Raw genomic sequence first — 18,681 nt, 5'->3', positions numbered from 1 at the left:
GTGCTTAGGGATATGATTTAAGGTGAATCTTGTAGAGTAGGGTTATAGGTTGGACTTGGTGATCCTGAGGGGCTTTTCTAACGTGCACGTTTCTGTGATTCTGTGATTTTTACAGCATGCATGCTCCAAGAAGTAGAGATGTGGTCAAAATGCCAACTCATACTTACAGAAGAAGACAGGGAGAGCTGTTTAAACACGCAGAATCGCTTACTCCAGATAAGTGTTCTCTGACTTATCAATTTTTCTCCCCTAAATTTTCAGTCTACATTCTCAGCGTCTCACTCTGATACCTCTAAAGAGAGGGCAATATTGTCTTGCTTAGAAGATTCTCCATTGGAGTTGCTTGTTTGCCCAGTGGCAGTTGCCATTGCACCCATGCTGCAGCAGGTGAAATAGGTGCCATTCCTCCTCAGAGGCAGGCACCCAGCCCTGCAGGTGGGGGCTGCAGACAGCATGAGAGACTCCCCACTGAGTTCCTCCCTTCTTAACACATCCTCTTGATCCCTCAGAGTGTGGATTGCATGATCTAAACAAAGCTCCTGACTTCAAAGCGAGCATTGCCCTTTCTGGCTGTGGGATGATAATGGTATTACTGTGAATATCTGCACACACAACAACATGGTGAGCCCTGTGCATAGACTCTGAAAAATAGCAAGTGATCATTAAAGAAAGACATCCTGCAAGGAAAGGCCAATTAAACTTCATGGAAAAAAATCCTTATTTTGGTATTTCCTACATTTTACATGATTTTGCTATAGTAGCATTCTCACAGTATTTCCCCCTGAATGTGTATCTGTGTATTGCATGTATAAATATACAAATTATTCTAAAAAAGACTCTGCTATTAGATGCAAAATGGAATCTTTTCTGCTATAATAGCAATTCAGCAACAGCGAGGAAAATCTAAAGAAGCAGAAGACTGAATCACAATTGTGTTGGGCTAAAGAAGCCCTACAAAAAGGGGGGGGGGGGGGGGGGGGAGGGGAAAGGCAGTGGTGCTACAAAACCAAACCGCTGCTGAAACTAACATCTAGCAAAAAGAGCAAAGTATAAAATGCTTTAAAAAAAAACAAAACACTTTTTTTTATTTTCTTCAGTAGAACTATAGTCTTTAGGATCAGTAAAACCATCTAATTGACAGATAATTTGATATTCTTGAGGTGAGCTACCTTTAAAATAACAGAGGAGATCTCCGAATGGAAAGCTAAATCTCGATGGATGAAACAGATTGAAAATTGAATCTGATGTACCTATCTCTCCAATTACCACGCTAAGTGTTCCAGCAACAGGCATAGGCAGATATGTGACATGATTCTGCTTGAGATTGGTGATATTATCTCGGGTATTTTAACTCAAGCAGAGGAATAATAAAATAACATCCTCAAGAAAACTGTATGTATAGCAGGAGGGTTGATAGGAGTTTTAACAGAACCAATTGTATACCAAGTTGCTAAAACATGTATCAAAGTTAAAAGCTAAATATATAAAGCTCTCATATGCCTAGTATTGAAAAAAGCAGAGAAAGCGCATTAAACAAGCCTAAAGCCTTTCTGCATTCCCATGAAATCCCTCTAAGTTCAGTGGCAAGAGATTGAATATATATACCATTTCCCTTGATAGATGAATCCATTATCCTGGGTAGAGCCAGTTCCCAGTGGAAATGCCACCATTAGTGGATCCTCCTAGGAAAATACTTCTGAAGTGAGAAAAACTTCTTACAGCTGACCAGATGTTATCTTTGATAAACCAAAAGCATTTCCTAAACTAAACCTGGAGTACTGTGTACAGTTCTGGAGCCCCCAACAAAAGAAGGACATGGAACTGTCAGAGCTGGTCCAGAGGAGGCCATGAAGATGCACAGAGGGGCTGCAGCAGCTCTTCTGTGAGGACAGGCTATGAGAGTTAGGGCTCTGCAGCCTGGAGAAGAGAAGGCTTCAAGGAGACCTTGGAGTGGCCTACCAGTATCTGAAGTGGGCTATAGGAGTGATGGAGAGGGACTGTTTACAAGGTCTTGTAATGACAAGATGAGGAGTAATGGGTTTCAAGTGGCAAAGGGGAGATTTAAGCTGGATATTAGGAAGAACACAATGAGGGTAATGAGCCACTGTCACAGGTTGCCCAGCGAAGTTGTGGCTTCTCCCTCCTGGGAGGTGTTCAAGGCCAGGTTGGATGAGGTCTTGAGTGTCCTGTCCTAGTGGGAGGTGTTCCTGTCTATGGTGGAGGGCTAGAACTGGATGAGCTTTGAGGTTCCTTCCAACCTAAACCATTCTATGATTCTATACATACGCAAATATTCTCATTATAGGAATTTCACTGAGTTAGTTCCATGAACTTAATTAATCAACTATTTTTTGTTATTTTACTTAAACCAACATTTTAGTGTAACAAGAAGTGCTGCTTGTCCTTTTGAATGTTTCATGCAAGCCTACATCTTCTATGTTAATTTGGGAAAGAACGAGTTTTTCTTCATAAATACACAGAAAGCAGCCACAGAATTCAAGCCAATATATCACACCTAAAGGTTAGTGAATGTTCAGTTCTGTCTGAATTTTTTTACTTCAGTTAGCAATGCTGCTGTAAGATTTAGCAGACTGCTTTAACAGCCACCATCTGCCTCAGCTCCTTTTTACCCCACCAAAAAAATCTGCAGTTTTCTTATGTTTTGTATCTGTTAGCAGTACAGACTCCAAGAGCACTAGCCACTGCTGAAATTACTTCATTTAAGAGAAATGTTCAGCCAGAAGCAGCTGCCAGGGTGCAGAAGCCACAGGAGCAGAATCACTATTTCTTTCAGGGAAACAAATACCCAGTAGTTACTTGCTGTGCTATGTTGGGGGGAAAAAGTGGACAAGTATAGAGATGTCTATTTTCTGCTAACAGGCTGGAGGCTGCGAAAGAAATATGATCAGGACCTTGGTTTTAGTTTCAGTTACAGTTCAATCTCCCTACAGCAAAGTTGGCATAGACTGGGTTTTATTTTTAGCTGGCAGGAAATGCTGCTGTGCATTCTAATAAAGCAATGATGAGTGGATGTTTTAAAGAAATTATATTAGGTATGTATTAGGGTTGTTTTTTTCCCATCCTGATTTGGGTTTTTCTCTGTTTTGTTAATTTAGCTTGCTTTGAGAGATTTTTTTAAACTTTTTGTGTGTTTTTGTTGTTGCTGCTTGGTTTGCTTTGGTTTGGTTTTGAACGTCTAGAGATAACAAATCTAATCCTCACAGCACTGTCATAAGGCTCTCTCCGTCACTCTCCTCACTCTAACACAGTGAGTGGTTGAATCAGTAATTACAATTGCCAGCACCCAGGAGGTATGCTACTTCTATTGGTATCTGACCACTTCTTCAAAAGGTGGACAATAACATTGCCAGGATGCAATCCAAGCTCCCACCAGAGAAGAATCATGACCTGCCCTACTTGAATTAGTGTTGGATGATTTCCAGATGAGTTAGTGCAGCTGAAGCCTGATTAAATCACATCCCTTGCATCCTGTTTCTGTATGTCTAGGACACTGAATGACCGCATGGGGGTGGTGGGTTGGAAATCATATAATCAGTTAGGGTTGGAAGGATCATCTAGTTCCACACCCTCACACACCCCACCCCACCCCCATGGGCAGAGACACCTCACACTAGATCAGGCTGTCTACAGCCTTATCCAGCTTGGCCTTAAACAGCTCCAGAGATGAGGCTTTCACCACTTCCCTGGGCAACCTGTTCCAGGGTGTCACCACCCTCATGGGAAAGAATTTCTTCCTAACAACCAGTCAGAATCTGCCCATTTCCAGCTTTGTTCCATTCCCTCTAGTCCTATCACTACGTGACATCCGAAAAAGTTCCTTCCCAGCTTTCTTATAGGCCCCCTTAAAATACTGAAAGGCCACAATAGGGTCACCTAGGAGCCTTCTCCTCTCCAGACTGAACAGGCCCAACTCCTTCAGTCTCTCTTCATAGGAGAGGTAATAGAATTAAAAGTCTCATTTTAGATTAAAAGTCAAAGCACAAAGGATTCAGTTGTAGCTGTTGTGGTTTGCCTACCCAAAATGAACCTCTCCATGAAGAGGCACTCATAGCAGCAGGCTCAGTGAAAGTTCTTATTGAGTTGCCACTGAAGAAAGCACCAACTCTAGAGGAGTAAGCTTTTAGCTCCAGCATCCAACTTGAGGGAGCTAGAGAACTGCAGAATTAGAAAATGAAAAAAAAAAAAATGGTGCTAAACAAGAGATCAGTTACTAACATCTCTACAAACCACCAAAAAAAAAAAAAATAACAGCTTTAGAAGAAGGAAGAAAATTAGCAACCAAGAACATCTAAGGTTGCTATGTGAAAGTGTTCCTTGGGCTGATCAAAGGCAAAGAGTCCTTGGATCAATGTAGATGTGCCCAAGACTATACATGTTATGAGTGCAAAATTAAAACTGTCTTAATCTACACAAGACTCAGGAAGCCATGAGCTGGTAAGCTGTTGTTGGAAAGTGCTGTAAATGAAGACCACCACACTGAAGGAGACAAACACTATCTCACCAGAGTTCTGATCATAAAACTAACTCTCTTGCAGTTTAAAAAAATATACAATTCAAAATTTTTTTTCAAGAGTGACTTGGACTGAGTTAAAAGTATTTACTTGCATCACTGTCATTTAGTCATTTGATATCTGACATTAAAGGATTTCAGGATGTAGATCACAGGATCACAGGATGTCAGGCGGTGGAAGGCACCCAAAGAGATCATTGAGTCCAACCCCTCTGCCACAGCAGGACCATACAATTTAGCTCAGAGCACAGAGGAACACATCCAGACAGGCCTTGAAAGTCTCCAGTGAAGGAGACCCAACAATCACTCTGGGGAGCCTGTTCCAGTCCTCTGTCACCCTTGCAGGAAAGAAGTTCCTCCTTGTGTTGAGGTGGAAACCTCCTGTGCTGCAGCTTCCATCCATTGCTCCTTGTCCTACCCCAGGGAGCAAGTGCGCAGAGCCTGCCCCACTCTCCCTGCACCCAGCCTCAGATATTTATAAATATTTATTAAATCCCCTCTCAGTCTTCTCTTCCTCCAGACTAAAAAATCCCATCGCTCTCCTCATCAGGCAGTGCTGCAGTCCCCTCATCATCCTTTCAACCTCTCTTCTGGAGCTTCTCCAGCAGACCCCTGTCCCTCTTAAACTGGGAACCCCAAAACTGGAATGCAGTATCAAGATGAGGTCTCAGCAGGTCAGAGTAGTGGGGGAGGAGAACCTCCCTTGATCTGCTGGACACACTCTTCTTAATACACCCCCAGGATCCCATTGGCCTTCTGGCCACAAGGGCACATTGCTGTTCCATGGATGTTATCCACCAGCACTCCCAGGTCCCTCTCCACAAGGCTACTCTCCAGCACATCACCTGCCAGCCTGTTCTGGTGCAGTTAATTCTTTCTCCCCGGGTGCAGGAGTCTTCACTTGTCCATGTTGAACCTCATTTAGTTCCTCTGTGCCCAGTTCTCAGTCTGTCCCTGTCTCTGGATGGCTGCACAGCCTTCAGCTGTATCAGCAAGGCTACCCTCTTGGTCGTCAACAGCAAAACGTGCCTGAGCAGACACTCTGTCCCCTGCACAAAGTTAAAAGTCTAACGTTACATACACAAAGTTAAATACATAAATAACGTTATATACACAAAGTTAAAAGTATAAAGCTCTTCCATTTCAGGCCTTCAGGGAGCCTTTACATTTACACTTTTCCAGAAGCTCTCTCTAGGATTTTACTCCACAGACTATACAAAAAATAACGTAAAATTATCTTTTAATATGATAATTTACAAATCTTCCTTTTAATTCTTTTGTAAGTTGCAGTCATAGCTCCTTAGAACCTTGCTCTTCTTTATTAGTTTCTTTGCATACACATATTTCTGGCTTGTTTTGTTATATTTAATTTATTTTTATTTGACATTTTACTGTAAAAAGCTTTTAAAAAAAACTAATTAAAAAGCTCCTAAAAATTCATTGTTGTCATCAGGAAAATAGTAACACAATCTCTCTTCAGAGTGCACATCCTTAACAGCAGTAGTGTTGGTAACCAAAAGCTTCTTTGAAGTATCTATAATGTCATGGCAACCTGGCATTTATATTGCACAGAAATTAAATTGTTTAATAGCTTTGAGTGTACTACCTGCAAAACCTTGCTAATTATTGCATTTAAAAAAATCCTCACCTTTGTCTATACAAAGATGTTTACAAAATAATTCTTAATCCTGCTGCACATAATTCATTGAACAATACTCTTCCTTAACCCTTGATTTAATTATTTACATTTACTGTTGGAAAACAGCCTAAATGTCTGAGGATTAAAACTACCTTAAGTATATTACTGGGGAGGAACCACAGAGTTAGTCAAAGTGTCATATACAGAACTGAATACTTCCGGTCACTTAATTTTCCAATTATATTACTATTTCAGTATTTGTAAAAGAAATGCAATCAATCCACTTCAATTTTTATTTTCAGAGTGTGTGAATCAAGCACAGACATGGTTTTGTTTTTATTACAATATGATAATGTCACAGCATAGAATTAAGTAATGAATTTTCTGGATTAAATGTAATTTTCAGAATAAATTCCATGCATGAGTTCCTCTGGATTCTTTATGGCTATAGTTGTGATTAAAACAGCATTCTTTAAACAGATCACTTCACCAGTACTTACTCTTTTTGCTTCAGAGCAAAACTCTGCACTCATAGAATCATAGAATAGTATAGGTTGGAAGGAACCTCAAAGCTCATCCGTTCAACCCCTTGCCAGAGGCAGGGACACCTCACACTAGAACAGGTTGCTCAAGGCCTCATCCAGCCTGGCCTTGAACCTCCCTGGGCAACCTGTGCCAATGTCTCACCACCCCCGCTGGAAAGAAACTCTAATATACAGTTTAATTCTGCCCTCTGCCAGTTGAAACCCATTACTCCTCATCCTGTCATTACAAGACCTTGTCAATAGTCCCTCTCCATCACTTCTATAGCCCACTTCAGATACTGGAAGGCCACTCCAAGGTCTCCTTGAAGCCCTCACTTCTCCAGGCTGCAAAGCCCTAACTCTCATAGCCTGTCCTCATAGGAGAGCTGCTCTTATTTGATCTTTGCAAGATGATCAATAAATACATATGCATATGTGAATCTGTAAATGAAATTAGGAACTTATGCTAGAAAAACCTTCTTCTGAGAAAGACCTTGGTCAAATAGCACTCACTCACTCACAATACTTCCAGAACAAACTGAAATGGAAGGAACTTAAGGAAGGAAATCTGATATTAATCAGAACAGCTCAGCATACTGCTGCCACCTAAGCTGTAATGTCAGGATGAAAACCCCATGCTTTCTTGTGCATGCTTAGTTCAATTAATTAATTTTCTCATCAGTTTAGTATTAAATGATTTTTAGATTCAATCTTCATCAATAACATTTTAAACATTATTTCCCAAAAGGGCAATGAACACCTCATGCAAGTCTATTGAGTTACAGGGAGTTATTCAGATTCGACAAAATGTAGGTTGTTAAGCTCAGTCTCAAGGTATGCTCAATGCAAGGTGTGCTAGATTGAAGCTAGCCTAGAATGTTTTGGTGGGAAGAATTAGATTGCAGGCTATGAGAAGAAAACAATGGTGATGTCTACTTCACTCAAAGGCTTGCTGAGATGTATAAGAAAAGAACACAAACATAGATAACGGAGAGGCTCTCTGTCCGGGCTGTGAGCTGCATTTCTCTCTCTAACCTAACCTGCTGTCTCTTTGATTAATCCACCTGCTTCCTAACCTCCCCTGGCTGACCCTCCATTCTTCCTTGGACACAAGGCAACATCTGGGGTAAGGTAGAGACAGGTGGGAGAAGGTGGAAGGGCAGTTGGGAGCCCCTCCTGGGGACTCATGTTTCTGGGAGGGCTGTTGTGTTTCTGTATTACCTTTTACCTTGTATATTTCTGTGTATAACTGTATATATTGTAAATACCTGCTTGTACATTGTACTAAGCTGTAAATATAAAGCTTCATTCAATTTCCAGAGCTGCTGAGTCTAGTCTGGGTGATTTCCACAGCCAGGGGGTGTGGGTAACACCCAAACCATCACACAAGGAAAGGATGATTCTGAGATGCAGGAATTAAATGCAATCAAAGTCTTACTGAACTATGTTTAACAGGAGAAAGTGGGATAGTATATTTCAGAGAGCAGTTGCAAAGCAGTTCATATGAAGGACATCAGTTGTCTGTCTTCCTCTGCATTGAGGCATAAAAAAATGAACACGAGTCTGCTTCCTCTGCACGTAGAAAATGTTACTGCTGTAATAGTCATCTGAATAATATGATTCATTAGCACTCAGTGCTCTGATTTTGTCATCTGAGCAGGCATGAGAAACACGACGTGTGGTTATTAACTCTCTCACAGCTACTGCTGTTTCTACATTACATATTTTAGTCTAAATAATTCTAAACTAACTCTAAATAATTCTAAAATATTTTCTTCAAAATATTTGGCACTCCTTACCCCCTTCCATGTGAATATCTCTTATTTTAGACCAATCAGCATTTCATATACAAGTGTCCCAGGTTTGGGCTGATCCCTCCCCCAGGAAGAAAATTCACAACACAAACCCCCCTCCTTTTTTGAAAGTCAGGGAAAGATGAAGTTGTATTTTCTTATAGTATAACAATGTAAAGAGAGATAACTAGAGAAGGAGGGGAAAAAAAAACAAAACAATACAATAACCTTAAGGGAGATGGGGGAGGGGTCAAGTGGCGGCGAAGCAGCAGAAGCAGCAGTAGCCAAAACAGCAGCTGGGGAAGATAGGCGAAGCTGCAGCAGCAGAAGCCAGCGGGAGAAGGGGGAGAACAAACTGTGCTTCTAGACATTAAGTTCTTGATGCTCCAATGAATTTATATTAATTTATCTATTGTTGCCATTTATGTGGCCTATCCCTGGAATGCTCATCTCTCCCCTATGTCTGAGCTAGAGGATCAGCTCAAACGGCCACAACAAGTTATGTAATGAATAATAAGTACAAAGTGGAGTTAGGTAGTTAAAATCATCCTGCATTTTTAATACAAAGATTGTATTTTCAAGTGTGACTTTTAAAAAGAAAAGAAATGTAAACTAAAATAAAAGCAAAATAAATTGCAACAAAATAAAATACAAGTAAAATAAAATAAGATAGAAAATAATAAAGAAAAATAAAATTAAACCTTAAAAAAAAATCATCCTTATTTTTAATGCAGTTATAAAGACTGTATTTTCAGGGGTATATTTTGAAATTAAAATAAGGATAAAATAAATAAAAATAAAATTAAAAATAAAATAAATCATCCTGCATTTTTAATACAATTATATAGATTGTCTTTTCAGGGGTGAATATTGAAATTAAAATAAATAAAAATAAAATTAAAATTAAAAAATAAAAACCATTTTGCATTGTTAATACAGTTATAAACATTATATTTTCGGGGTGAATTTTGAAAATAAAATAAAATAAATTAAAAAATAAATAAAAATAAAATTAAAATTAAAAAATCATCCTGCATTTTTAATGCAGTTATAAACATTGTATTTTCAGGGGTGAATTTTTAAAAATGAAATAAAACAGAATAAAAGTAAAATAAAAATAAAGTATTAAAAATAAAAATAAACATAATGTTCTAGTGGCTAGTTTTACTAGTGGAAGCCTTTTGGAAAATTAAAGTAACTCCTAGAAATATCAGTGCTTTTCAAGCAGCCAGCAGGTCTGAAAAACTTCCAAGGGGATTCTGTTCCCCTCTGTACACACATCCCCTCCTATCATTACTATACTAGCAGTCATTTGTGAAATACTCAGGACAATTAAGCAGATTTCAGAGAAGTAAGCTCAGCTTCCTATATGCAGAGTAAATCCAACACTAGCAAACAAAACAAATATTTTTCTTACTAGCAGTGGTTTAATGAAAGATCTGAACTGACCTAAACTAGTGCAGGCTGCAGTAAGCATGAGTTAAAACTCCAAATTAAGATGTTCACAAACACCAGGTGTTCTGCTGCTGTGTGTGCATTGCAGGAAAGGTAATGATGAGCTAAAAAGGCTCAATGAATTAAATAAGAGATACTCAGAATCAAGAAGAGTAATGTCTCAATAATTCCTCTTTTCTCATACCATTCAAAAGGGAAAGCAAAAATAATAATGCACCATGACAAAAAGAAAGACAAATCTTTAACAGTAACAGGTTTTCTGAATCATTATTAATAAATTAGATTCTCAGAATATTTACAATACAATTTAAATGAGACCTGTAAGTAATTTTGAAATGCTTTCTTCAGAAATCATGCACCTCTCAGATGCTAGTATAAACCACCCCTTCCACACAGACATCTCAGTGTTGACCTGCATGAGGGAAGAGAGGCTCTACAGAAGGACCTGGATAGATTGGATCCATGGCCAAAGTCAATGGCACGAGCTTCAACAAGGTCGAATGCCAGATCCTGCACTTAGGCTGCAACAGTCCCAGGCAATGCTACAGGCCTGGGGCAGTGTGACTGAATAGCTGCCTGCTGAAAGGGACCTGGGGGTTGCAATTGAGAAACAACTGAATATGAGCAAGCAGTGTGCCCAAGTGGCAAAGAGAGTCAGTGGCATCCTGGTTGGGATCAGAAATGCTGTGTCCAGCAGGAGCAGGGAGGTGATTTTCCCTTTGGACTCTGCTCTGTTGTGGTCAAACCTCAATTATTGTGTTCAGTTTTGGGCACCTCATTACACGAAGGATGTGGAGGTGCTGGAGCCAGTGCAGAGGAAGTCAATGAAGCTGGAGAAGGGCCTGGAGAATAAATCTGGTAAGGAGCAACTGAAGGAGATAGAGATGACTACTGTGAAACAGAGGAGGCTTAAAGGAGATGTCATGGCACTGCTTCACTGATTTCTTTAACCTACCAAAACCCTACAACTCAACACAATCTCAGCTGTCAAGGAGATGAGAAACTCCACACTAGATGGTTCAAATATGGACGCAGCAGCTACTAACGTAATTCCCTAACCTGTTTCTATAAATTCATTACCATAAATAAGCCTTTATGTAAAATTCAGGTTAGCCTTGACTCTTCTGCCCTGCACAAAGCATAGACAAAGTTATCAAACTGGGAGGCTTGGCTGATATCATCTGAAGGCTGTGCATCCATCCAATGTACCTGGACAGACAGAGCTCGGCACAGAGGAACCAAATGAAGTTCAAAACAGACAAGTGCAGACACTTGCATCTGGGGAGGAAGAATAAACTGCAGCAGAACAGGTTGGCAAGTGATCTACGTGAGAGCAGTCCTGTGGAGAGGGACCTGGGAGTGCTGGTGCATAATAGGTTAACCATGGCACGGCAGTGTGTCCTTGTGGCCAAGAAGGCCAATGGGATCCTGGGGCATTTTAGGAAGAGTGTGTCCAGTAGATCAAGGGAGGTTCTCCTCCCCCTCTACTCTGCCCTGGTGAAACCTCATCTGAACTACTGCATTCAGTTTTGGGGTCCCCAGTTTAAGAAGGACAGGGATCTGCTGAAGAGAGTCTATTGTAGATCTATGAGGATGATTAGGGGACTGGAGCACTGCCTGATGAAGAGAGGCTGAGGAACCCGGGACTTTTTAGCCTGGAGAAAAGAAGACTGAGTGGGGATTTGATAAATTGTTGCGGAGAGCAGGATTAATTCGTGGCCGAGTCGAGAATTTATCAAAAACAGATATTTTTTATTTTTCTCAAAACCCCGCCCCCACAACTATATATACAAAGATTAATTTAGTTTATTAAACAGGTTCAGTTGCATGAGAATTTAATCTACAAGGATACCATCAATAATCTGACTATATTATAAGTCAGAAGTTGGAAAAGGACTCAGCTATTAATTAATAGTGGTTTCTTACTAAATTAAGCTAAGCCAAATAACTCACTCAGGCTGGCTCGTGCGGTCTACGTTCCTCTTCCTTTCCAGTGGCTGCAGGAGTCGTTAAGGGTCGTTAGGCACACAAAGGTGTGCCTAACAGGAAAGCGAATGCTTGGTCTCTCTGCAGTCCAGGCACAGGGGAGTGTGTGAGCTCAGGCAGACACATACGTCCAGGCACGGGCAAACTCCAAAGCAGGAACCCCAAAGGCGGGAAGACCCCCAATATTTATAACCTTCGCTAGACAAAGGGCAGAGTTACCACACCTTAGGCGCAAAAGCGCACGGCCAATCCCAGCCTGTCTCCAGCGCGGGACCTCACGGGGCAGTCCTCTCCCCCCTTCACGGCTGCAGGGCAGGCGAGGGGGGGGGAGGAAACCAGGCGGCTTTTCCCCTTTCCCCCCGAAGTCCGGGCAGGAGAGGTATTTAGGGGTACAGGACTCCAGGACATAAATGTTTATAAATATCTGAGGGCTGGGGGTCAGGAGAGTGGGGACAGGTTCTTCTCACTTACTCTCTGTGATAGGACAAGGTACAATGGATATAAGCTGCAGCACAGGAGGTTTCAACTCAACACAAGGGGGAACTTTTTTCCTGTGAGGGTCCCAGAGCACTGGAACAGGCTACTCAGAGAGGTTGTGGAGTCTCCTTCTCTGGAGACTTTCAAGGCTTGTCTGGATGTGTTCCTGTGTGACTTGAGCTAGATTATATGGTTCTGCTGTGGCAGGAGAGTTGGACTCGATGGTCTCTTTGTGTGCCTTCCACCCCTTGACATCCTGTGATCTGCAATTGCTTTAAAAATCCAGTGTCTGAACAGTATTGCAGCCCACTATGACTATATAAATTTTTCTACCAGGAATATTCCTTTAGATACTTCTGACAGAATCACCTCATCCTATGCAGTTTGCAGACAAGTAACACTCTTTTATAGACCCGCAGCAGCTACAAAGATAAAGTTGTAGCTGAATACTAAACAGCACCCTGACAGCGTTTGTGTAGGGATGCATTTAAAAATGTAGGCACATATACACACAGCTGAGCTCAACTTTCCTGTTTTCTCACTCAGGAGGGAATACTATGGTAAATTCTCATATCTGGTCAATAGAGAAAGGTCAACACCTCCCGAGAGCCTTCTGAAAAGCAATCCAGATGCTCTAAATAAACGGCTGAGATAAAATGGGAGCCATCAAGATGCAATTAGGAAGCAGCAGGTTCAGGTACACTGGTAGAATTCAGGCCATTTGAATGCAGCTACATTTTCTTCTCTCATCTGAGCACATTTGATCTCTGTGTAAGGTTGCAATAAAATAGAAATTATGACCATGGATAAGAGCTAATTAGGATTGGGTTTTTTCAAGTTATTTTTGCTGTGAGCTGGCAGGCCATGATTTTTTATTAAAAAAAAAAAAAAAAAAAAAAAAGGCAGTACTCATACCCACAACGTTGAACGGCAGCTTTCATGTCACAACCACCAAGAATTCTATAGAGGAGAGGGAAAATTCAGAGTTTTTTTGTAAATCCTCAGAATGCAGTACCAAAACAATGCACATTTCTTGAGACTGACCCTTCTTAAGCTATTACATCTGTTCCTCTACTCCATCATCCGTGGATGATTGTAAGAAAAGGAAAAATTCAGTGGAAAATACTGAACATATGAAAGCTTGAGCAACTTACAAGATTTGATGTGCAGTGGAAAATATTTCTGAATAGTTCATACTTACTAATTTTTAACCTTCCTTGATCTAAAGCAGAGGAATTATGAACTTAATCACATAGAATCACAGAAAGTTCAAGCTGGAAAAGCCCCTCAGGATCACCAAGTTCAACCATTATCCCTACTCTACAAGGTACATGTGTTAATACTTGCTATGAATTATTAATATTAATTTCTATGTGAACATTAATTTTATTATTATTACTATTACTACTAAAAAATTCAGTAAATTCCCTGAGATTCTTTGGATATTCGGTCATCAGGAAGTAGTTGCTCCAAAGGCATTTGCAAACACAGAATTAAACAGTTTAATCAGTCAGAACTCGGAAAATGTGAAAACAGGAAGGTTCTAACTATGCTTATGGAGTCTTAGCATTAACTCTAGTAGATGTACTCACAACTCTTTGGTTCCTGGGTTAAGTTTCCTGTACAAAGATGCATCCAAAACTCATGATAATGATCCCGGAGTAAATATATAAAATATTCCAGGCAGAGGGGAGGAGAGGAGAACTGAGTTGCTGCTGCTGAGCTAGTGCAAGCTGCAAATATGCGGCCACTGTGATTCCCAGTTAATGAGTCGTGAGTGGGGTGCTGCTGCCACTGGAGGGTCAGTGCAGAAAGGCAGTTTCTAAATCACCCCCATTAAATACATCCAGCACATCAGGTGCTGGAACATGAAGGGCACAAAGGCTGGTGAGGGGGCTGGAGCACAAACCCCATGAGGAGAGGCTGATGGAGCTGGGGGTGTTCAGCCTGAAGAAGAGGAGGGTCAGAGCAGACCTCACTGCTCTCTACATCTGCCTGAAGTGAGGTTGCAGCCAGGTCGGATTGGTCTCTTCTCTCAGTCATCCAGTGACAGTACAAGAGGACACAGGCTCAGGATGTGTCAGGGCAGGTTCAGGCTCGATGTTAGGAAGAAGTTCTTCACAGAGAGAGTGATTGGCACTAGAATGGGCTGCCTGGGAAGGTGGTGAAGTCACCATCTTTGAAGGTGTTTAAGAGGAGGTTGGATGAGACGCTTAGTGCCATGGTTTAGTTAATTAGGAGTTAGGTGATAGCTTAGACTCAATGATCTTAGAGGTCTTTTCCAACCTGGTTAATTCTGTGATTCTGTGATTCTTGACTTGACAGCTGCTCCAGCACAGATTTGAGACAGCTATTATTGCAAAGTCTTCACAGTCTCCTGCTAGGCCTAGCAATTTTAACAAAGAATCAGTCTCTTCATTAAAATATTTATTTCATTTCAGCAGTTCTAATTTTAAGCTTTATTGAAGAGCTTATAAAGTTATTCTCAATGTTCAGACACAGGCACCTACCTCTCAAACATAAGCTAACTAAAAAAAATACAAATATCTGTATAATAGCATACTCTATAATCTGCTGGAATCCAGTGTCAACATTTTTATTTCCAGAAGTCAGGCACAAATGACAGGACACTAATTGGCACAAACTTTCCTCATGTCTGAAATAGCTCATTTAGTGGAGACTACCAGATCTGTTTCTATAATGGTTAAATTAGAGGGCATTTCAAGGCAGCAAATTGATCAGAATGGTTCTGTTTTTTCTTGCTTCCAATATAAACAGAAAATAATTTAATGTGGTGGAGAACCTGCACATTTTAGGTTTGAAATCCAATGCAATGAGGGTTTGTATCCTGCAGTAAAATGATAATCTCTTTTTCCTGAGTACATTTTACAGCCAGTAAGTTTAGTAAGGTAGTTGGACATAAGGAAAAGGTTCTTTACAATGGGAGTGGTAAAATACTGGAACAGGTTGCCTAGGAATGTGGTTGAGGCCCTGTCCCTGAAAACACTCAAGATTAGATTTCATTTGCCCCTAGGCAACCTGATCTAGTTGAAGATATTCCTGTTCACTGCAGGAGGGTTGGACAAGATGACTGTTGAGGGTCCTTGCCCAGCCAATGCAATCTGTGGATCTGTGAATCTGTAGTAAATATGTGGACATATATAAAGAAACCAATCCTATGAGAACTTTTGCCCTTATTCTCTCCCCATTTAGTTTGTGAAGGTGCAACAACAGAAGCTGTATTTATTTAAAGAGCTTTCTGAAGCCCTAGTTCCAAGGTAGTACTCATAATAACATTTCCCTGTTTTCTTTAAAAAAAATCTTTTCCTTTTCTGATATCTAACTGAGGGTTCATCAATATTTCCATTGGTCAGGATTTCCATCCACATTCTGGTCACTAAGGTCAACAAGATTACGCAGTAGCAGACCTGATTTTTTGTATTCCTCTGATTAAAAAATTCCCATCTTTTCTCACAATATGGTCACAGAGGTAAAAATTGAATGCACCAAGATATTGCTTCCTAATAAAACAAAGGAGACTTCAAAACAGCAGAAGGTGATGATGGGGACGATAATATTCAGAGTTACCCCAGACATCTGTATTAGCCGTGGTGCTTTAATGTAGAAAACTGAAATCCTTCCCCAGCTTGCAGACAACATCAAATATAAAACCCACTATAGATTCAAAACATCAAAATGTGCCTTTGTAATATCTGGCTTCCTGATAACATTTCTTACTTTGTGCCTGAGACATGTACATTCACATCTGGAATGTGGCCTGCATGCATGTTAGGAAGAGGTTTTGATGTTAGGAAGAAGTTCTTCAGCATGAGGGTAGTGAGACTCTGGAACAAGTTGCCCAGGAAGGTGGTGGAAGCCCCATCCCTGGAAGTGTTTAAGGCCAGGCTGGATGAGGCTGTAGACAGACTGATCTAGTGTGAGGTGTCCCTGCCCATGTCAAGGGGGTTGGAACTAGAAGATCCTTGTGGTGCCTTCCAACCCTGACTGATTCTATGATTCTTTGTGCATAAGCACAGAAGTCTGAAAAAAAATCAAAGATATTTTTGACCCCTGTAACAAACTGCTCTGAGATGACAGCTCAGGACAGATGAAAACAAACACAGTCCTCACTGGAAACACAGAGAATACCTTCTTGGGCTTTCCTAGGCCAAGTCAAAAGAAAGTGAAACACCTGCACTAAGAGAGTCTTCTTTAACCAGCAAACCCAATGTATTTTCTTGTCCATTTAAGTCTGCCTCTGAACCTTGTACCTTTTCACACAGCTACAGTGTCCAGCGTATTCCCTTCTTCAACATAAAGAAGAAACAGGAAAATACTGCCTGGCACAAGAGAAGGGACCTAAGAACTGGGAAAACAGGTAAATTACGCAAAATAATCAGAAGGAAAATTGATTTAAGAAGAAAAGATGCTGTAACTGAAGAAGAGAGAGTATAAACTAAAATGATTCAGACTTGTTTCCTGTATTTTCAGTTGATTAAGTTTGCTTTTGCAAGTTTTTTTACCACAGTGTTGATCAAATTACTGCCATTCAAAAAAAATCCTGGCATATTGGGTGTTGATCCCATTTTATCCTTACTTCCTACCATGTCTCTAACCCTGCTTTAGTGACTACCCCTAGTTTCCCCTAGGAAAAGGGAAGTGTTTATCTGAAATAGTTTTAACCATTTTTTATTTAACAAAACTCTTCATATTGTTTACTAATACTCTACAGGTTCAGTGAAATGCGAAATTATATTCCAGTCTACCATGATTTGACTTAAAATGCAATTTTTCTGATAGCATTCCAGTTAGCAAACTCACTTCTCTTGGTTTTTCTTTCCCTTTTTTTTTCTTTAATTTTATTTCCATATACACAGACCCAGAAGGGTTTTTATTTAACAACAGCTCAATAATAACCTCTTCTAATTTACCATCTCTCCACTACTGTTTCTTGCATATTAGTTTTCAAGGTCTCAAAGTTCATGGCAGTGTTTTTTTGCATGAAGAGTGATGAAGTGCTTGCATTATGAATAGTAATTTTGGGTTTTAGCACTCTAGCTGAATGCAGTGACATGCAGGCTACCTAGTTTCAATATTCCATTGCAAATTCCTTAGGGTTCTGTGTCAGCAGCAGCATATTTAACAACCTTGAAGAAACCTTTTTTGTTATGTTGATGGTTTTATTTATTTTAAAAACTCCTCATCAAGGTAGCCACACGACACACACAGACTTCCCTAAAGGAAGATCCAATGCCATGGTTAAGCAACTTAACATTCTCAGCAGCTGCTCAATCAGGTTTGAAAAGCTGCATAGTTTCAAATGCTAGTGGGATATTTTGTTTTAATGAGACGAGTATGTAACATAAAGGTCCTGCATCTGGGTCAAGGCAATCCCAAGCACCAATATAGGCTGGGCAGTGACTGGCTTGAGAGCAGCCCTGAGGAGATGGACTTGGGGGTGCTGGTGGATGAGAGGCTCAATATGAGTTGCAGTGTGCTCTTGCAGCCCAGAGTGCAATCAAAGTCTGGGCTGCAGCGAGAGCAGTGTGGGCAGCAAAGAAATGGAAGTGATCCTCCCCCTGGAGTACTGCATCCAGTTCTGGAGTCCCTCCTACAGGAGGGATATGGATGTGTTGAAAGGTGGCCAAGAGAGCCAGTGGCATCCTGGCCTGCATCAGGAATGGTGTGGTCAGCAGGAGCAGGGAGGTCATTCTGCCCCTGTACTCTGCACTGGTCAGACCACACCTCGAGTACCGCATTCAGTTCTGGGCCCCCCAGTTTAGGAAGGACACTGAGATGCTCGAGCGTGTCCAGAGAAGGGCGACGAGGCTGGTGAGAGGCCTCGAGCACAAGCCCTACGAGGAGAGGCTGAGGGAGCTGGGATTGTTTAGCCTGGAGGAGGCTCAGGGGTGACCTTATTGCTGTCTACAACTACCTGAAGGGTGGTTGTGGCCAGGGGGAGGTTGCTCTCTTCTCTCAGGTGGCCAGCTCCAGAACAAGAGGACACAGCCTCAGGCTGCGCCAGGGGAAATTTAGGCTTGAGGTGAGGAGAAAGTTCTTCACTGAGAGAGTCATTGGACACTGGAATGGGCTGCCTGGGGGGGTGGTGGAGTCGTCGTCCCTGGGGCAGTTCAAGGCAAGGTTGGATGTGGCACTTGGTGCCATGGTCTAGCCTTGGGCACTGTGGTAAAGGGTTGGACTTGATGATCTGTGAGGTCTCTTCCAACCTTGGTGATACTGTGATACTGTGATACTGTGATACTGTGATACTGTATC

Source organism: Pogoniulus pusillus, chromosome 10 (assembly GCF_015220805.1).
Source record: "Pogoniulus pusillus isolate bPogPus1 chromosome 10, bPogPus1.pri, whole genome shotgun sequence".
Taxonomy (NCBI): Eukaryota; Metazoa; Chordata; class Aves; order Piciformes; family Lybiidae; genus Pogoniulus; species Pogoniulus pusillus.
This window is presented reverse-complemented; position numbering follows the sequence as displayed.